The sequence below is a fragment of the Peromyscus maniculatus genome, chromosome 3 (genome assembly GCF_049852395.1).
Source record: "Peromyscus maniculatus bairdii isolate BWxNUB_F1_BW_parent chromosome 3, HU_Pman_BW_mat_3.1, whole genome shotgun sequence".
In the NCBI taxonomy this organism is placed as follows: domain Eukaryota; kingdom Metazoa; phylum Chordata; class Mammalia; order Rodentia; family Cricetidae; genus Peromyscus; species Peromyscus maniculatus.
This window is the reverse complement of record NC_134854.1, coordinates 30,284,866-30,307,366: the sequence shown is the minus strand read 5'-3', so window position 1 is coordinate 30,307,366 and position 22,501 is coordinate 30,284,866. Positions and strand designations below refer to the sequence as shown.

Below are 22,501 nucleotides of genomic sequence, written 5' to 3'. Positions count from 1 at the left end.
GCATCTTTTGTTCCAGTAATTGCCTTTGACTCTCATTCCAGATATAGGGCTTCTACTACCTTAGAATTTTGAGTGTGATATTCTTATGTGGTGACTCTTGATGGGACCTTAACAGGCCTCATGACAGGTACTCATCAATGGAAAGGCTGAGCCATTAGTAGAAGCTTAGAATACTGTGTTCCACAAAGAAATCAGAGCCAATGTGATTGAATTAGAAAATCAAGTCTGCAAGTTCAGGCCTTGCATCCTTTGAGTTGGTGACCATATTTCTGGACTAAGACAATGGCCTCACCTAGCTTCATTGGGTCAGAAGTTCGCCTATTTAGAACTCTTCCACAGTTTGTTGTGGTGGACTCTGCTACTGGCTGTTCTCCTGGATCCAGTGCTGTGCCTTTATAACACATGAGGAAGTAACTGTTACTTTCACTAAAATTACCAAACATTAGGGATTTCTATTAGGATAGGTTTGTAGCCACTTTGGGCAAAGTGTGGGTAATCTGACTTGCCAGTCTTTAGAATTATTGTCTGAAGTGGGAGGCAGTATTCTGGATCTGTGCTCTACTAGCTTCAGGTACCTTGTGTCAAGAAAACTGTAAAATACCCATTTGGCACCCAGATTTTTATACAATTTATTAGTATGTAAAAACCACATGTTTAATGTCAAAAGTGTTTAGTGAGGTATGGAAATTTTATTTATCATGCAGTAATTTATGCATACAACTATTAGCTGTATGACTTCCCAACTCCTTGTTTTAATATACACATTTACCCTACACCCTCTGTGCTTGGGACTGTTTTGAAATAGCAGCTTTACACCAGACAGGCAGAATAATTGCCTGATTACTTTTCTTGTTTTCCACACCTCTCTCTGAAAATCTGATTGTATTCTTAACTCTAAAAGGTACTGTTTTGTAAATTCAAACTGAAGAGAAATGTAGCAGAAAGAAATCTGATACAAGTGACAGGAAGAATAAATTGTCTGAAAACACTGTCAAATGAAGAACAGTTGGAGAATCCAAGAAAGAAACGAAATGTAAAAGGCATTGACAAAACACTAAGAGATGTTGACAATGGCATCCAAGTAGTAGCAGAGACAAGGACAAAGTAGAGTAAATTTTCTCTTCTGTTGGATATTAAGACAGAAAGCATTCATTAATAGAAAGAGTACAACTCATAGTAATACTCAGTTCTTTACATGAGAGTATGTCTTCCTTCCTTCCTTCCTTCCTTCCTTCCTTCCTTCCTTCCTTCCTTCCTTCCTTTCTCTCTCTCTCTCTTTCTTTCTTTTGTTTACATTTCCAGTCTATTTTAGAAAACGCTCCTGGTTCATTCTGTGTGTATAAAAAGTTATTAGACACATTACTCTCTTTTTATAATGAAATCAGAGAAGCTGGGATACAAGATAAGCCTGTTAAAAGAACAGATCAGCAATCATCAGAGAAGCTTCTTCCTGCAGCAGAAGGGAACATATATAGAGACCCACATCTGGACAAAATGCAGAGTGAGAGGCCTCGGGACACTGGGTCCGAAATGAAATGCCTCCATCAATTTCCTCCCCTTAGGGTTCAGGGAACTCTATGGAATGGGAGGTAGAAAGAGTGTAACAGCCAGAGAAGATGGAGGACACCAAGAAAACAGGCCCTGCCAAATACACCAGTGCTGACACACATATGAATTCACAGAGTCTGAGACACAGAGCCTGCAAGGTCTGGGCAGGATGGAGTCCAGTGCTAAGAGGAGAAGTGAACACAAGCTCCCATCCCTAACTCAGAAGCTACATCAAATGACAACTTCTTGTGAGGAAAAACTTAGTTTTCTCCAGCAGAGTCTTACTGGGTATACAAACCAAACTTAAGGGCAAGCCCCATGCCCAACAGTGGATGGCCAACACAAAACAAACTAAATGGTTTTGTATGGTGATATTTTATTTGAACTGAAATGTGATTTTAATTTTATGTTAATAAATAAAGTTGCCCTGGGGTCAGAGCTATTAGAGCCATAGCAAGAGCATGGTGGTTAGAAGAGCTAGGTAGATTTCTATGTGTTCAGGGATACAGCCAGTATTGGAGACATACGCCTTTAAGACCTGGAGGGCGGTACTTACAGGCAGTGACAAGGCAGTCATGTGGTTGGGTTTACAACCAATGAGAAGGCAGAACAGAAAGACTATTTAAACACAGACAAACAGGAAGTAGCTCTCTCTCGGGGAAGCTAGGAGCACTGCAGGAGGTAAGATTTTATCTCTGAGCTCTGACCTCTCGGCTTTCTCTTTTACATTGGCACTGTGTTTCTTATTTTAATAAGATGATTGGTTACATCTACAGTTTTGGGTCTCACAAATGCTTTGTCTGGGTAGCTTTTGTTTATTTGTTTATACACAGAGAAAGAACCAGGAGCGTTTTCTAAAACAGAGAAAGAAAAAAGGACATAGTCGCATGTAAAGAACTGAGTATTTCTATGAATTATTGTTAGTTTTTCCCTAACAAACATTTTGTTTATATATATTATTATTTCCAATTTTGTTTTTATGATTTTTTTTGTGTGTGGAAATTTATGTGTCTCATGCTCTGTATGTGTGTCTTGTGCATTTTCTTATGATCTTTTTTCCGTTTGCTATTTTGTTGTTGTTTTTGTTTTCCTATTCGGGCTGTTTTAATTTTATTTTATTATTATGTTTTTAGATGCCTGTTTATATTCTAATGAGAGAAATGTAGGGTATGGAATTGGTTGGATGGGGAAATAGAATCTGAAAGGAGTTGGGGAAAGGGAAACCATATCAAAATATATTATAAGAAAAAAATCCATTTCAGTCAAAAAAGAAAAGAACTTAAAAGAGAAAAAAAAACGGTAGCAAGCATCTACCCTGTCTTTGAACATTTCTATACAGTCCAGTGCAGTAGCCCCCCTCTCAACATCTGATGCAAATCATTCAGAAAACAGAAAAGAACACATGCTGGTCCATATTTGTGACCTGGACACAATAGGACTTGGTCTCTTTCCCACTAAGAATGGCTATGCATGCCTCCCAACCCCTCTCTTCCGCTGTCTATCCTTTCTTCTCTCCAATCTTTCTCTCCTCCCGTCTTTTCTTTCTCCTTTCTTACGGGGTCTTCCCTCTGTCCTCAATTGTCTCTTTTGTTTTTCTCCTCCCTCTCCTTTCTTTCTTTCTCATGTCAAACATCAGAACATTTGCTTTCAAAGCAGAGTTACTGTTCACAGACACTGGGCATTCCTGACATCTTAATATCATTCTTTTAATCGAAAAAATCTATCCTCTAAACATTTTCTGTAACTGCTCATTTGAGTTCAGCATCTAAATTCCTGGTCTTTGTGAGAATGTGTTCTAGGATGGGCATTAAATAATTCTGGAAACAACAGAAAGCAGATGTCTTTAGTTAAAACCTTTTGGTAGAGTCTGGATGTTCACTGTCAGGGATGTTATTATTCTTACATTAATTTAGAGAGCAGGAATGTAACATTTGTGTTTCTGTGCTCAATTCAAATTCTCTTTGTCTCAGCCATTGTTTCAGACACTGTTCTGTCTACAAATACTAACAGTTTTTCTTCCAGCTTCAGGCACATAGGACACGGAGATACCCCATTTCAAAGTCAAACTCAGCTTCCTTATTTTCGCCTCTGTTCTTCTCTGATTAGTGGAATGTAGTTAGTTACTTGCCCAGATCATATATAGTAAATGGGGATCATCACACTTAGGATGCTTAATGCTATGGCACAATTCATTCAAATGATCAGCCAGTTGTCCCCAAGTGGATAGGCTCATGTATCTTGGAGAGTTAAATGATTAATTCATTTTTTGGTTTTTTGAGACAGAGTTTCTCTGTGTAGTTTTTGGTGCCTGTCCTGGATCTTGCTCTGTAGACCAGCCTGGCCTCAAACTCACAGAGATCTGCCTGGCTCAGCCTCCCAAATGCTGGGATTAAAGGCATACATCCTCACTGCCCGGCTCAAGCCATTAATTCTTACAGGAGTTATACAAATGCAGGACCTGGTTTTGTATTCCTATTCAAGCAGAACATCTTCTGGTGTGATCAACTAAGTGGTATCCTCTTGGTACATAACTAAGTTTCCACATACTCTTGGGTGCCTGGAACCCTTAGTATAAGGCAATACTGAGAAGTATACTATATTGAGAGAACAACCACTTGGATTATAGTGCTTGGGGATATTACAAGTTTTCAAAAATAAGACACAGAACTGAGGAGTGGATATGGGAGGAATTGGGAGGAGGGATAAATATAACCAAAATTCTTGTATGAAATTCTCAAAGAATTAATAAAGTCTCAGATATTGTCAACATATATATATATATATATATATATATATATATCTGTAGCTAGGTCTATAGAATATGTTGGTATGATGTACATCTTGTCACCCAGAAGCAATTGCTAAAATGTAATGATGAACAAGTGTGGTAAAGGTGAGGTTTGTCTTCTGTAAAACGAACTATAACTCCTTGGTGAAAACATCAGATCTGGTATAAAATCAGTAAATTGGTACACCAGGGCTTCCCCATGTAAACACTCAGGTAAACACTCAGAACCCACACAAAGAGTAAAGACAGGGAATCTAATTCTCATAAAACTAGAAATTGATAAATAAATGCTCCTATGTTTTTGGTTGAACCAATAAATGTTCATTAGATTAACACAGTTGTAAGAAACGAGCTAATATTTTCTTCCCTCCACTTCTGGATTTCCCACTGTCTGTTTAAATCTGATTCCAGGTCATGCCCTGAAATGAACAATTCCTCTGTTCTCTTGTGATGCTGGTACTATTTTCAGAAAAATACCTAATAAGAAATACCTGACAGCCCTCCTTACATGTCTACCTCTCTAATGATAATTGCACTGCAGATCTAACATTTTCCATCTTAGCTTTGAAGGAAGATCCTCAGCTCCTTTCTCTGGGACAATCTGTCATTATCTGTATTTGATTGAAAACCTAGGAGGGAAAAGTCTGCATCTTCTTTGTCTGTGCCTTAATGGGTACAGTTCTATGATATCAATCACTTGAAAGACAGTACAGTGTCAAGTCAACATGGCATGATTAATGTGACAAAGCCAAGACCAGGTATTAGTGCTTGACAGTATAACTATGAACAGAAATATTTGACAGGAGCTGCTCCTCTGGATTTATGTAGATGAAATGGACAACATTTTCTTTCTTCCATCAGATACAAGACCACAAAGAATACTTCTATTTAATCACCTGATATGACTATGCATTATCTGTTTCATGAGTGCTACTATCATGGACAAAGACCAGATTTGTAGATTTTAACCACTGATATATTTAATTGGCTTAATGTACTCTATAATATTCAATGGGTACCTGGAAAGCTACTTTAAACCTATTTTGTTCTAATTGAAGAGGTTAAAACACTAAAGATTTCCTAGAATCCCTTCCAGATAGTTGATGTAACATTTGTTTTGCTGATTGGATATATTTAGCAGGAATACTGAGGTACTGCTGATTTCATGGCATTCTTGGATATGACTGCAGGCTAGCCATAGAGTGGTGGAGTAGTTTTCTTCATGTTTAGTTCCATTTCCTTTCTTCAAATTTACGTGTGTGCAAAGTGTGGCTGTGGGTTGCTTTCAGGATAACCCTGGTAGCAGTCCCTTTTCTGAGAGGCTGCTCAGTGCTGTATTATTCATGGAGATAGTCCAGGAGGCCCAATGCTTTCTACCAGCTAGCTCTTTCAGCACTTATAATGGGTCCCTAAGTGCTTCACTCTCTGTATCAAATGTCTTCCTGCTTAAAATACTCAGTGGTTTCTATTTCTTCCTTGATCCCTGATAGATGCACCAATTTAGAGAGACCTGATACTAATGACATAACAAATAGAGGGATTACATGTGACTGAGGGAGTACCATCCCCAAGATTAAGAACACAGAGTGGAATGCATGCTCATATAAAATTATTTATTAGAAAAACATCACATTCCAAATGCATTAGCAAAAGGAAGAGAATCAACATCTAAAATGGATCTCTGAGCTTCTGTTTATTTTTGAAGAGCTTAGTCAAGTTAAATAGATTTAGGGACCAGAAAAGAGATGGTACTAAAATCTGGGCCCATTTGTTCGCAGGATCCCCTAAGTAGACCTGAAAACAACATAAAACACTGCTTTCTCAAAAAAGTAACATTTGGATTTTATCTGACTTTAGCTAAAACAATATGAAAAGAAAAAATGTATGTAGCCAGTTTAATGTATTAATATTCATGTCTTGCATTAAAAGGCTTTCAACTTGGATGATGCGTTGATGGGAAGATGTACGCCTCACATCACCAGCACCCACATCTTTTTCAGTGCATTCTCACACTTTAGGTTCAGTGGGCTGCTAGAGAAGACCATTCTATCAGTCAGCAAATGCAGCTGGCAAACTGCACATGATTTCAGTCAGTGTCCAGAAACCAAGTCCACTGAAGGCAGCATCATAAGCAGTACCCAGACTGACTCTGAAAGGCAAATACAACCTACAGGCCAGGCCACTTATGGCTAGAAAGTTGAGTTCAGAACAACACAAAACCAAATTTTTTTGTACTTAAAACAATGACACATTGTAGTGTTGTATTTTTCTAATAGAATTATGTAGCTCTCAAGAATGAACTTTGTACATGACAAACTTATGTAGCAAAGTCAAAGGATTGGACATCCTGAGAAATGCTAAAACTTCCATTGACACTTAATCTTTGGTTTCCTGAGTATTACATCATTGCTGACTTAATTTGAAAATAATACTAGAATTGAACTGAGGCTTCTTTCTTATTATATAGAATTCATGCAAGAATTTTCAGAAGTTATTTGTTACTTAGTTTTAGTAAGTGGTGAAAAGCTAACTTTAGAATTTGTTTCCAGTCATACCCTACTATTTTTTTCCAGACAAACACGGATAAGCTCCATGTCCACCAACAACCAATGATAACATTGGAAATTATAGAGGACACAATGATCTGCTCTCTTCATCTTTTGTGAATCAACTATTACCACTGAACCTGGAAAAGGAACTGAATTACACATTGTTTGTAGTCTTTGCTCTTAAATGGTTCTTTGCATGATATAGAAATTCATAAATTATAATACACTGATCCTGCATAGGTCATTCAAATGCATTTTTAAAATGTAACCACATGTCCAGATATAATGCAAAAGCAGTCATGATATCAATAAACCTTATACCATTCTCAGTATAAAACATTTAGAGAAGTAATTGAGACAAAAATGAAAAAGATCGAGCAATTTCTTCAGACAATGTGAAAGAAACTAGCACAGAGAAAGAGATGGTGAGGTGTTGGGAGCTGGATTACTGACTGAGAAGTGTTTTCTGCTGTTCTGGTTTCATTAAATATAACTTCTATGCTGTTTACGGGCTTAGAAATGTTTGAATGTTCTGCTGCTTTGGCTGTTTACTACACTGCTTCTCTTAGTCACTGTCACTGATAACCTGTTTTACTTATACTGTTAAGAAGAAATTAAACTAAAAATTCTGAATTGGAATTTTTGGCATCTGCCGCTCTCAGGGCACTTCAGTGATTGCCAAAGAGGGTTAGAATGAATACATTCTGAAATATTTCTATTCCACTGGCCTGAAAAAATTCTTTGAGATGGAATTAAAAGTCTTAGTGGTTGTTTTTGTGTCATAGAGATGACCTCCGGCTCAGATGGGATCAAGGACATGAATGTCTGGAAGACAGACAAGAGTGATGTTAGCAGAGATCACTTCCAGGTGATGGAGTATTCCCTCTGTCTCACCAGTGAACTCCCCCAAACACACTGTCATGAAAGCATCCACCTATTATTCCAAGTTTTTGTGAAGATTGTTTGCCAGGAATTGCCTTCACTTAAGAGGAAAAAAAAATACAACAAAAGAAAAAAAATCAGGCAAAAGAATTTAGATGTCACCCCCCCCCCTTTTATCTTTTGCTCTTTGTCATCATTCATGGGATAATGTGATTAAGCAAATGCCTTTTCTTCTAAGCCAACATTTCTTCAAGAAAATCTGTCATTTGGCATATGGCTTTGACTTTTCTTGTCAACTAACAATCTTTTCTTCTCTCTTTCGATGTTTTACATAAGTCAAAAAAGAAAGCCTGGATCATACAGCTCTTTCTTTGTGCCACTAATCATTTCATAAAATCACTTAATACTTCCTGAGTCTTCTCCTTGTCACTATTTGGTCCCTTACAAGCTGCTGTTACCCTTGTTAACCTCACAAAAGCTCCTTTCTCCAAAGTCAACAGTGCATTCCTAATGACCAGCCAAAACATTGTTCAGTTTGCCAACTCCCGTTTTAAAATTCTGACTGCCTTTGAGTTTTGTTTATTCCATATTAATTTAGATCTTTATAACTTTTTCATATTCATATTTTTCTGTCTCTTTTCCTAGTGTACTCATCATACCATACTCACAAGAATGTGCATTTCTTTATGTTTTTTGTGTACATTATCATATAGTTATCTAACTTTACTGTTGTAATAGTCAGTTAAAATATGAAGAATTCAACATGAGTGATGTATAAGCATCTAAGATCAGTATGTTTAATGCCTGTCTTAATGTTTTACCTGTGTGGTCAGCAAAATTTTAAGATAAGATCAGTCATCCCTTCCCTTTTCTGCACATTCTACCTAATTGCTGGGAATGTGATCAGATTCCATGTCTGAGTTATACATAATGGTTTCATTGACACTGAGACAGAGGCATTTTGCAGATGCTAATTTGATAGCACTGAGAGCCATACATCTTGTTCCAGAGGCTGGAGGAGAAAAATCAGAGATTCAAAGAATGATAAAATTCTAAGTAAGGAAGATTTTGTCTATCTGACTTTTAATATAGAGAAATGAACAATGAAGACAGTGTGTAACTCTTTACTGACAGTCAGCAAGGTCATAGGGACAGTCCTGCACTGGGTGAGACATTGGATTGTGCCTGAATGTCCATGGCAGTGGACTTTTCCTCCACAAGTTTCACATGAGAACATGGTAAGGTGGCACCTTGCTTTCCGTTTCTTGACAATTTGATTAGGAAAAATAGACATGTGGTGGAGAACTCCTGTCAACAATATGAAATAAAAGGATGGGGAGGTACAGAGACAGACACTAGCAAGCGGGATAAGAGATGGGAAACAAGCAATTAATATGGAGAAGACGTGTTAAAAATACAGGAAAGCAATTGCTTTCTTTCCTAGCGAACATTAAACATGTTAGCCAGAATGTTCAGCTGTGGACCCACACTGACACTTTAGCAGATACTAAAACAACAAAGCTAGGTGACTAAAGCCAGGGATTCAACTACTATCATTGGAATGAAACTCACTCTTTCATCCATTTTCTCAGTGTGTTGAGTGATTTCATCTCTGTGTTTTCATACATTATCTACAAAATGGGGATGTTAATGATAATACCAGTATCACCGGGTTATGTGAGGATCAAGAATGATCAAACACAGTAAATAAATTAGAAAAGAGTGCTTGTTCACAAAAAGTTTGCCATCAGAATGCAGGTGTGGAAACCATTGCTAATTCAAAGCCAAAAAGGAAAAAGGAAAAGATTCATAACAACATTCGACACGTAGATTTGGGCAAGTCCATCACAACCATCCACCTGATCTACAAATGTGGTAGAACTGACAGACCATGGAAAAATTTGAAAGGAGACTACCCAGATGCTGCTTCAGGTGTGCCTGGGTCCTGAACAAAGCTGAGTGTGAGCGTGGTGTCACTATTGACATCTTGTGGAAATATGATACCAGCAAATGCTATGTGACTATCACTGATGCCCTAGAACTCAGAGACTTTATCAAAAACATGACTACAGGCAATCTCAGGCTGACTGTGCTATCCTGATTGTTGCTGCTAGTGCTGGTGAATTTGAAGCTGTATCTCCAAGAACGGGCAGACCCGTAAGCATGCCCTTCTGGATCACACTCTGGGTGTGAAACAGCTAATTAATGGTGTCAACAAAATGGATTCCACCAAGCCACCCTACAGCCAGAAGAGATACAAGGAAATTGTTAAAGAAGTCAGCACCCACATTAAGAAAATTGACTAAAACTGTGACACAGTAATATCGTGCCTAGTTCTGTTTGAAATGGTGACAATATGCTGGAGCTAAGTGCTAATATGCCTCGGTTCAAGGGATGGAAAGTCACCCACAAAGATGGCAGTGCCAGTGAGATCCAGTGCTGGAAGCTTTGGATCATATCCTGCCACCAACTTGTCCAGCTGACGAGCCTCTGCAACTGCCCCTCCAGGATGTCTACAGAGTTGCTGGTATGGGGACTGTGGGCTGAGTGGAGACTGGTATTTTAAACCTGGCTTGGTGGTTACCTTTGCTTCTGTCAATGTCACAATGTCACAACAGAGGTAAAGTCTGTTGAAACACACCATGAAGCCCTGAGTGAAACTCTTCTTGAGGACGATGTGGGCTTCCATGTAAAGAATGTGTCCATCAAAGATGTTAGACATGGCAACGTTGCTGGTGACAGCAAAAATGACCCGCCAATGGAAGCAGCTGGCTTCACTGCTCAGGTGACTATCCTGAGCCACCCAGGCCACATTAGTGCCTGCTGTGCTCCTGTACTGCACAGTCACAGCTCGAATAGCACGCAACTTTGCTGTGCTTAAAGAAGAGACCGATCATCATTCTAGTAAGAAGCTAAAAGATGTCCCTCAACTCTTGAAATCTGGTGAGGCAGTCATTGTTAATATCATCCCTGGCAAGGCCATGTGTGTTGAGGGCTTCTCCGACCATAATCTACTGCCTCATTTTGCTGTTTGTGACATGAGGAAGACAGTCACTGTGGGTGTCATCAAAGCTGTAGACAAGAGGGCTGCTGGAGCTGGTAAAGTCACCAGGTCTGCCCAGAAAGCTCAGAAGACTAAAAATATTATCACTGCCACCTGCCACCCAAGTCTTAACTGGTGGTGGAAGAGTATCTCAGAACAGTTTGCCTCAATTGGCCATCTAAGTTTAATAGTAAAGGACCAGTTAATGATGGCACTTTGTTGTGCCCATGTCACAAGACCACCACAGAGCTGATAGCCAATGCAAAACACACAGGGATTTATGTATAAACAAGCAAGCCTGGGCTTGGTTCATGACCAACACAGCTGGTGATGGAGGATGGCCCTGAGCTCTCAGGTTGAGGGGTTTTTAAAGGGAAAAACCACAAGCAGTGTGGTACAACCCTTTGTGTCATATGATTGGGTGAGGGTGTATAATTTTTGAATTTACTGGTTGGGGGTTACAGTTATTGTTTTTGGGTAGGCCTGGACAATCCCAGGCTTTGTCCTTGAGCTGTAATGGGGGCTGGCTAGCCTAGCACATACTGACTGTGGGGGCTGACTCAATGGCCCAGGCTCTGTCCCTGAGCTGCCATGGAGGCTGGCTGGCCTTGCACATTCACATTGACCCATGCACGTAGCTCTAAGTTGGTGAGGGGTCCCAGACAGTAAACACCTGGCTGAACCTTGAGCAGTCAAAGTTCATGCAGAAAGGGAGCTACTGCAAGAACTATGTCTTTTGTTCATGGCCTTCCCAGAAACTGCTTCTTCAAGTCTCAGGAAAGTGAAAATGAGGCCTGATCTCTGAGAGAAGACTGACAGCCTGTTATAGCATCTACTTGATCCTTTCAACTGCATCAGAAAACTTTCAGAAGGAGAGGATAATGTTTGTGGACCATCTTTTTGTGTGTGGCAGTTTTAAGTTATTAATTTTCAAACCCAGTACTTTTTAATGGGAACCACTTGACCAAAATTCTGTCACATGACTTTGAGACCCATTAAAACAAGCATAATGAGAGAAAAAAAAAAGAGTGCAAGTTCCATAGAAAATCTTTTTTTTTTTCCTCAAGCAAAGTAGAATAACTCATCTGTGATGCTAGCAATCGAGAGCCTGAGGCAGGAGGATTGCCATAAGTTTGAGATTAGCCAGAGCTATGCAGAGAGACCTCGTTTTTTTTTTTTTTTAGGTTTGCTTTGTTATAAACAACAGTGAAGGAAATCAGAAAAGCTATAACTTTCCTGATACTGGGGAATAATGACATAATGTGGAATCACATACTCCATGCTCTGAATCCCAGTGTCTTGCTTAGAGCCTGTACTCAGTCCCTAACTATTGAGCAGATGATTGTGGTGCAGACACTTTGTCCATGAGCCAAAGCTACTCACCCTTTCTTGCCACTCTAAATTTTGACCTAGTGTCTGTTTGTTTTTAGACAGGCTGGAATCTTTAGTACCTTCAGATGAGAATTTTTTTTGTTTTGTTTTGTTTTATTTTGCTTTTAGAGACAATGTTTCTCTGTGTAGTTTTGATGCCTGTCCTGGATCTCACTCTGTAGACTATGCTGACCTTGAACTCACAGAGATCTGCCTGGCTCTGTCTCCCAAATGCTGGGATTAAAGGCATGTGCCACCACCGCCTGGCCAGATGAGAATTCTGTAGCTCACAACTAGTGTAGGGAATCAGACCTCAATGACCAATGACTGACACACAAATTAGATGTGTGCAACCATTTTATCTGTGTAACAAAGACCTTTTCATTGATTTGGAATGAAACACTCTACCCGACATACTAAAATGTCTAGATTTTGTATTGTCAATGGACTAAATAATACTCACTGTCTAGATATAAATTACTCTCAAATATTAAGTTCTTGCATCCATGATTTTCAACAAACCTATAAGACAAGTCCAATTTCCCCAACTCTACCTTCACTGCTAAGTCGCATCCCTTTTGGCTTTTATTACAGCTCAATCTGAGTTGCATAGATATGTTCTTTCTGCAAAATTATCATACAAAAATGATAGTAATCAATAAATATAATATCCCTCTGGATATGAACTATATAATTTAATATTTTACACTGTCAAAAGACATGATGTGATGGTGGCAGGCCTATGGCATGACGATGACTTCATATGCTCTCAAGAAGTTAGTTTCCCTACATTGCACATGTGAGCTACTACAGATAGTTGACAAGGTTCCACATCCAACCCTATATCACGTAAACTGCCCTCAACTTACCCATTCAGTTAATTTGGGCTTACAGGATACATTGCAGGATATATTTTTGAACAATGACTGGTTTAATTATTATTTGAAGTGCAGAATAGTTCTTAAAAAATGGTATATAGTACATGTAACAGAAATGCACTTACCTTATTTTTAAATATTAATTTTAATTTTATAGAGCCCAGTAACATAAAGAATGTTCCCAAATGTGACAAGGGGTTACAATAAGAGCAGAAGCCAAAAAATGTCCTAGAAAAGTGATTGACTTTCCTATGTTACACTTCTGTTTTATAGAGTTGAAAATTCATGTTGGAAATGAGGTAATTATACTATTTTACAAATCTTTAAATAAGTTACAATCCTCATGGTGACTAATTTCCCTCCTTTTCCATTAATTTTAGATGCTATTCACTGTGAATGGGTATCTGTTCTGTGCTTTGGGTCCTTAATTAGGATTTCTACTTTTAGAAATCCATTTAAGGTTTAAAGAGGTTAAATCATTTGGTAGTATAACAGTGCAAAATTGTATGCAAACATAAGTTATATATTGGGCACACCTGCTATTTCTGACAGCACATTTATAAGTGGCATTGAGTGATTTAAATTATGAAACACAAGTTATAATCTCACATGTAAGAAGACCTTTAAAAATGAAAATGGTGGATCACAATACTTTATTAAACACAAGACTTTTTTTTTCAATCTAACATTTGCTTGGTCTAACCACAAATTCCCTGTATTGGCTATATTTTAAAATAAAATTTCAACTAACAGCAGTACTATTATGTAGACAAATTTCTAAACAGTCTTATTAAATAAGAACCACAGAGCCAAATACAGGGGTGCAAGCCACAGAGATCAGAGCAATAGCCACCAACTAACCTTAGCTCACCATGTTGCTGTAGCTTCCCAAGAGAGCTTCTTCCTGTCTAATTTGCACTTTTATCGCTTTCCTGTTCAGCCTTCTTATTGGCTCTAAGCCCAGCTGTATCACTTCTTCGTCACTGCCTGTCTATACAGACCTCCAGGTCTCTATGGTTGGTACTGGAATTAAAGTTGTGTGTCACCATGCTTGGTTGTGTCCTTGAACACACAGAGACTCTGCCTGCCATGTGATCAGATTAAAGGCATGTGCTACCACTGCCTGACTTCTGTTTATGGCTGACTATGACCTCTGATCTCCAGGCAAACTTTATTTATTAACATATAAACAAAATATCACATTTCAGCACAAACAAAATATCACCACACTATTATTTCTCACAAAATGGACTATTTATACTTGTGAAAAATTGGCTTTATGTTACCAATTGTGCATGAAAAGAATAGTGTTTACCAAGCAGACTCTTGATTTAACATGAACTATACACTTGATGCACCAATTTGCTAAACACAGGTGGGTTCAATTCCTGGTCACAAAAGGAGATATCTGAGTTACCTCTGAATTAAATGGGAAGGCCATTTTTCATGCAAGTTTTACTGCTTTGAAGTAATGCCTTTTAAATATCAGGAAGAAATTAAGTTTCAAAGATATTTAGTCTTTTATTTGAATTGTAAATACAGTAAAAAATGATGTGAAGGTGAACAGTGTATGAAAACTAAACAAATATAAACATCTGCCACTCCTCATAAATACCAAAGTTGCTTTTTTTATTCTTCTTTCATGCATTACATCCCCACCGCATCCTCTCCTCCCTCCACCTCTCCCAGCCCCATGCCCCTCATCCCCTCTCACCCAGATCCACTCCTTCTTTTCCCTTCAGAAAAGAGCAGGCCTCCCAGGGATGTCAACCAGACATGGCCTAACAAGTTAGAATAAGTCAAAATATCATGAGGACAAATGCTCATATCAGGGCTGGACTAGGAAACCTAGTAGGAGAAAAAAGGCCCCAAGCTCAGGCAAAAGTCAGAGACAACCCCATCTTCCACTATTAGGAGTCCTACGAGAACACAAAGCTATACAATCACAAGGTACATGCAGAGAAACTTAGCTCAGACCTCTACAGCCTGCCTGATTGCTGCTTCAGTCTCTGAGCTTCTGTGACTCCTTCTTAGGTGATTCTGTAGGCCATGTTCTCATGGTGCCCTTGGTTTCTCTGGAGTTATGTTGGTTTGAAGGAAATGCCCCCATAAGGAGTAGCACTAGTAGGAGATGTGGCCTTGTTGGAGGGAGTGTGTTACTGTGGGGGTGAGCTTTGAGGTCTCATATATGTTCAAGCCACACCTAGTGATTCAGATCACTTCTTGTTGCCTGTAAGTCAAGATGCAGGACTCTCAGCTACTTCTCCAGCACCATGTCTGCCTGCACTCCACCATATTACACCATGATGATAATGCGCTAAACCTATGAAAATTTAAGCCACCCCACTTAAGTGTTTTTCTTTTATAAGAGTTGCCATAGTCATAACAATACAAACCATAAGACAGACTCCTACAATCCTTTCTCCTCCTTTTCTGTGGGGTTCTCCTCGCTCCATCTAGTATTTGGCTGTGAGTCTCTGCATCTGCCCTATTAGTTGCTGGGTTAGATCTTTTTGATGACAACTGGGCTAGACACTAATCTATGAATATAGCAAAATATCATTAGGAATCATTTCATTGCCCTTTTTTGTTTCTTACCAGTCATGTTTGGTTCAATCCTGGGTCTCTGAGTGGGCTGTCCTACTTCTGGTTCCTGGCCATCCAGGCAGTGTCAGGCATGGGTTCCCTCTCTTTGTATGGGCCTCAAGTTGGACTAGTCATTGGTTGGCCATTCCTATAAATTACCTCAGCACATCTTACAGGCATGACAGATTTCAGATTCGACCTGTAGGTCAAAGGTTTTGAGGCTAGATTGATGTCCCAGTCCCACTTCTAGGAATATTGCCTGGGTATAAAATATGAACAGGTCAGGCTCTGTATCCTTCATAACTAGGTGACTTTGCTATGGTCACTTTAGTAGATATCCTCTACATTAGGTTTCTACCTCTTCCCCCAAATGCCCCCAACTCCCGTTGTCTCACCCAGTGCTCTCTTCCTCCATCCTTTTCAACTCCACCCGATTCCTCCTGTTCCTACGCCCTGCAGCCCCCAGTTCACTCTCAAAACCAATTCTATTTTCTCTTACCAGGGAGATTCACAAGTCCTCCTTGTTACTTAGCCTCTCTTGGGCTGTGGTTTGTGGCATGATTATCCTTTACTTTATAGCTAATACCCACTTATGAGTCAGTACATACCATGTTTGTTTTCCAGGGTCTGGGTTATGTCACTCAAGATGATTTTTATCTAGTTGCATCTATTTGCCTGTGCATTTTATGATGCCATTTTTTTAAACAGCTGAGTATTACTCCATTGTTTAAAAGTACCACATTTTCTTTATCCATTCTTATTTCTATTTGAGGGACATCTAGGTTGTTTCTAATTTCTGGCTATTATGAATAAAGCTGCTATGAATGTAATTGAGCAAGTGTTCTTGTAGTAAGATGGAACATCCTTTGGGTATGTTTGGGTATATGCCTAAGAGTGGTATAGCTGGTTCTCAAAGTAGATTGATTCCCAGTTTTCTGAGGAATTGCCATATTGATTTCCATAGTAGCTGTATAAATATGCACTCCCATGTGCAGTGGAGGAGTGTCCCCTTTGTTCTACATCCTCATCAGCATGAGCTGTCTCTTGTGCATTTTATTTTAACCATTCTGACAAGTGTAGAATGGAATTTCCAAGTAGTTTTGATTTGCATTTCTCAGATGGCTAAAGATGTTGAACATTTCTTTAAGTGCTTCTCGGCCACTTGTGATTCTTTTATTGAAAATTCTCTGTTTAGATCTGGACCCCATTTTTAATAGGATTATTTGTTTCTTTTATATCTAGTTTCTTGAGTTCTTTATATATATATGTTATTAGCCCTCTGTTGGATGTGGAATTGATGAAAATATTTTCTTATTAGGTAGGCTGCCATTTTGTCTTATTGATGGTGTCCCTTGGCTTACAAAAGCTTTTTAATTTCATGAGGTCTCATTTATTGATTGTTGGATATTAGTGCCTGCACTTAGTGCCTGAACAGAACAGTGTTCTGTTCATTAAGTCATCTCCTGTGTCAATGCATTCAAGGCTGTTTCCCACTTCCTCTTCTGTCAGGTACAGTGTATGTGGTTTTATGTCTTTGATCCAATTGGACTTCAGTTTTGTGCAAGGTGATAGATATGGATCTATTTGCATTCTTCTGCATGTCGACATCCAGTTATGCCAGCACCATTTGTTGAAGATGCTTTCTTTTTTCCATTATATATTTCTGGCTTCTTTATAAAAAATCATGTCTATAGGTATAGAGATTTATGTCTGGGTCTTTTAGTCAATTCCATTGATCAATCTGTCTGTTTTTATGACAATACTATGAAGTTTTTATTATTATAACTCTGGAGTACAACTTGAAATCAAGGATACTGTTCTTTTATTATACAGTATTGTTTTAGCTACAGTGTTTTTTTTTTTCACTATGAAGTTGAGTGTTATTCTTTTAAGGTCTGTAAAGAATTGTGTTAGAATTTTGATGGGTATTTCATTAAATATGTAGATTGCTTTTGTTCGGATGGCCGTTTTTACTATGTTAATCCTTCCAATCCATGAGCATGGGTATTTTTCCTGTCTTCTGATATCTTCTTCAATTTCTTTCTTCAAAGACTTGAAGTTTTTTGTCATATAATTCTTTCACTTGCTTGGTTAGAATTACCCCAAGATATTTTGTATTATTTGTGGCTACTGTGAAGGGTGCTACTTCCCTGATTTCTTTCTCGGCCTGTTGGCCATTTGAATATAGAAGGGCTACTGATTTTTTTAAGTTAAACATGTTTCCAGCCACTTGACAAAAGGTGTTTATCAGCTGTAGGAATTCTCTAGTATGATTTTTGGGTTCACATAAGAATACTATTATATCATGTGCAAATGATGATACTTTGACATCTTCTTTTCATATTTGTATCCCTTGATTTCTTTCAGTTTTCTTACTGCTCTAGCTAGAACTTCAACTACTATATCGAATAGATATGGAGGGAGTGGAAACCCTAGTCTTATTCCTCATTTTGGTGGAATTTCTTTGACTTGCTCTTCATTTAATTTGATGTTGGCTATAGGCTTACTACAAATTGTCTTTATTATGCTTAGGTATGTCTCTTTTATCTGTAATCTATCCAATACTTTTATCAATAAAGGCTGTTGAATTTTGTCTAAAACTTTTTGTGCATCTAATGAGATGATCATTTTTTTATTCTTTCAGTTTATTTACATTATGGATTTTTGTGTCTTGGACCTTCCCTGCATCTCTGGAAATTCCAAACTCTTATTTTAGTCATCCCATCATCTCCAGTGCTATAATCACTGACATCACTGCAGGTCCAATGTTTTCATCCAACTTAAATAATGCACTGCATTTTGTAATCACCTACAACTATACATAGAAATATTTTATTGCCAATCTATGAACATGTGAACAACAGTAAAATCCCAATGATTTAGGGAAAAGAAAGCTGGTATGTTATTTATAAATATCTTATTTAATTTTGTAGGTAACAAATGCCATATTAATAAAATTTACCAAGATCGGGGATATGTCAAATAAAAAAGAATATCCATAAATATAAAAAGAAACTCTCAGATTATAATATCTGACAATTTTGAGAAAACATCTTTGTCTCCATTCTGAAAAGTTATTTCCATAGTGATAATCAATACTATGTAATGAGCTAAAATGATAGTAATAAGTCATTATGCAAAGAAAATGCCCATTGGATGAAGCTGTTATTACTAATGACATATTCATGAGTGATTTCTGTATTTAAAGTTACAAACATTGACATTCTACACATTAGACAAAATATTTCACAGTGGGCCATTTGTATTAGTTTAGATTTCTTTTTCTCTTCTTAAACTGAGTCCCTTGAAGTCAGAAACCATGTCCAAATCACAACTGTATCCTAATGGTGATCCAAGCCCCAAGTTCCTATTTATAGTCAACATTTATTACAAAAATACAATAATATGAAAATAAGATATTTACACTACTTATATTAGCAAACCTCGTGGTACCTATGCCATTGTTATTAAAAAACAAGATCATTGAAAAGTGACAAACAGAAGAATAAAAATATTATGCTGTGTATTAACTGGAGCTGTAGCAATAAATATTATCTAATAAAATTTTGAAATGTTGATATAATGCATACCAAAAACATACTAAAGAAAGAGGATAACATATTAGAAAGCATACCAAGAAGGAAATTTTGCTTTCTATTTTAAGATACAGCTGACTCTAAAAGTCTTTCATGTGCTACACTTTTATTTGCAAAGACAGACAGGAAATATCTTGTCATATAAACAATGATATACTGACAAGCTTCTCTTCCTAAACCACAGATATAGTAAGAATTATTAACCCATTTTTCTTCTTGCTATATACCTCTGCCAAGAAAAATCTTCCTGCAAAATCTAGTGATCTTAAGGGAGTTCCCACTTTGGCCAGCTTTAGAGTGAGTGAAACACATAATAAATATACCTCTACATAAAAAAGTGGGGACATGAATTCAGAGCAGGTTAGTGGCTCTGGGGGGATGAAATCCAAGCCAATTGGATTATTCACACTTCCTTGAATCCAGGCTTATATAAACTCTTATATCTCCTTTTGGAATTCAAAATGGCCATTTATTTCTGTCATCATCCTACAGTATTTAGGTGCTTTCCCTAGATGCCTTTGTTGCTCACCTTGGCATTTATTTCAGAGAAGTCATTATAGCATTTACATATGGATGAGATCAGACAACTTTCTCTGTGGCTATTTTATAGTATTTTCTGCTCATGTTCCATTGACTTCATTTGTTAAAAGAAAGAAAGAAAGAAAGAAAGAAAGAAAGAAAGAAAGAAAGAAAGAAAGAAAGGGAGAGAGAAAGGGAGAGAGAAAGGGAGAGAGAAAGGGAGAGAGAAAGGAAACTTACTAACTTTGAAAAATTCACCACTGAATTCACAAGTGGAGTTAGACACCATAGAGATTGTTAAAATGTCAGTGCCTCTAAGAGTGGCAGAGTCAGTAGTAAAACCTGGAACTGTAGTCAGCTGGAGGTTATTTGTACTTAGCTCTGTGTTGACTTGAGACCAGCGATTAATTCTGGAACTTCAGAATAAGTAATTTTATCATTTACTTATTAACTTCATATAATAATAAATTGTTCATAGTGGAGTGTTTAAGATGGAGAGCATAATGAATAAGTTTCCATCTGGCTTTTCTCATTTGGCCACTGATTTTACTCTTTCCATGAAATCACATTCTCATTGTAATAAGTTGGTGGTTAACATACCTGATAAAATTAAAGTGCTTTATATAAAAATGGTAAAATTGCCCAAAATGTAATTGTTATCAAAAATGTAAACATTCAGATCATCTTTTATTTGATGATAAAAGACTGTATTTAAAGACTTATCTCCCCATATCTCAGAGAATAATTTTCAATAGAGGGATTGCCTGTGGAAGTTTTGGAAAAACTCCACAGGGACAGTCTTTCAAAGAAGTGATATGGGGTGTTTTGTCTTTACCTCTCTTCTTCCACTGAATGAAAAGTAGTACAGCACAATCAGTGCAAATGAAGGAATTGTCCATTTCATGTTGATGATAAATTCAATCATGGAAGACGTATGCATCCAGTTAGGGTTTTACTCTGAGTAAAAAAGGTTAAATTATTTGTGTCAGGATGACTACATTAGTTTAATGGATCTATTAGAATACCAGCATCAATTACTTCTTTGTAGTCAATACATTGACTCCTTTTCATGAAACCCATTAGACTCTCAGGGGCTCCAGTATCGGAACAGCCTTTTGAAAGACACATCCAAATGACGAAAAAAATTACACTAACTTAAACATTTAAAAAGAAATTTATCAAGAAAGTTGTAAAGTTGAATTTTGAAAAATGCTACATATTATCTATCTTATCATCTATTTTCTATTTATCTATCATCTATCATCTCTCTATGTTTTTGTTGTTGTTTTTCACTGACACACTGTTGTTTACTCCTAGAAACATTTGTTTCCCTAAAGAAAAATTACCACGTTACACATTTAAAATCCATTTACCAGTTGAATGCTTAGGTTGCTTTTAGATCATGGTAATTGGGAAGAATTCCACCATGAGGACAGAGTGTAAACTTCTATTTGACATACCAATTTCAATTTTTTTGGCACACATGCAATGGTAGGAAAGTTGGCTCATATGATAATTTTGTTTTTGTTTTTGTTTTTCTAAAGGGCTTTCTTGTTGTTTTCTAATTTGTTGAACTTCTTCACCAGTATATTTGGATTTTCATTTTGCTACCATAACCCAGCAGAATTTATACAAAATGTGAATTCATTGGTTTGAAGTCAAGTTTTTCTAGATACATCGTGGTTTGTAAACAAGTATGGAAAGGATTAGTTATATAACATTGTTGTGAAATATCTATGTGGTCTTATCACAAAGCATTTGCTGGCAAGTATTTCTTATGTCCCAAGAGATGTGTGTGCATATGGCAGTAGCATATGTGAGCTTTCATCTTTTTGGTTATGGATATTCTAACAGTCATGAGGTCATAGCAGCTTGTGGTTTTAGTTTTTGTTAATATATACCCAAGACACTGTATACTGCACATCCTTTCATGGATCTTCTGGGTGTTTGCATTTTTTTCTTTTTCTTTTTCTTCTTTTCTGTTGTTTGTTTGCTTGTTTGTTTGTTTATTTTCTGGGTTTTCTAGACAGGGTTTCTTTGTGTAGTCCTGACTGTCCTGCTTCCCAAGTGCTGGGATTAAAGGGATGCATCATCACTGCCCAGCATTTGAATGATTCCTTTGGAGGTGTGCCACCGATCCTTTATAAACAGATACAGGCTCTTTTTATTTTTTAAAAAATTTAAATATATATGTTAGAATTAGTGCTCAAATTAGAAGGCATTGCACTCTGTTGTATACATCTTACACTACAAAATACTCAGATACAAAATAACATTTTCCTTTACCTTTTCACATCTTTTATTAACTGGGTATTTCATTATGGAGGAGGGAGTAAACAATCCTAATAAGAAGAGCAATGGGAAATTTGCTGTCTGATTTGGTCTTAAACTGTTAAAAAACATTTACACCAATGAAGTCTCAATAACATGGCTATCTAAATATAATTTGAACAAGGACTACACTAATAGACATGCTAATGTGGAACGAGGTAAGTCCAGGAGGCCTTAACCTTAGAAAAAGATCCTAAGGCAACTAAGAAATGTTGAGAGTAGGAGAATGTCTTTCCCAGGGAACACACCAATTGGTTATCCAATGCCCTGAAAACACATATACCCAGGTAGCATTACAGGGACTGTATTTATGTATTTAGGAATACACACACACACACACACACACACACACACACACACACACACACACACACACACAGAGCAACAGTAAATGAAAAAAGAGGTCCTAA

General features: G+C 37.5%; 1 pseudogene; it reads left to right on the top strand.

Annotated features, from left to right (window-relative positions):
* Positions 1 to 7,672: 7,672 nt before the first annotated feature.
* Positions 7,673 to 11,063, top strand: LOC102917900 (elongation factor 1-alpha 1 pseudogene; annotated as a pseudogene).
* The last annotated feature ends 11,438 nt before the right edge of the window (positions 11,064 to 22,501 follow it).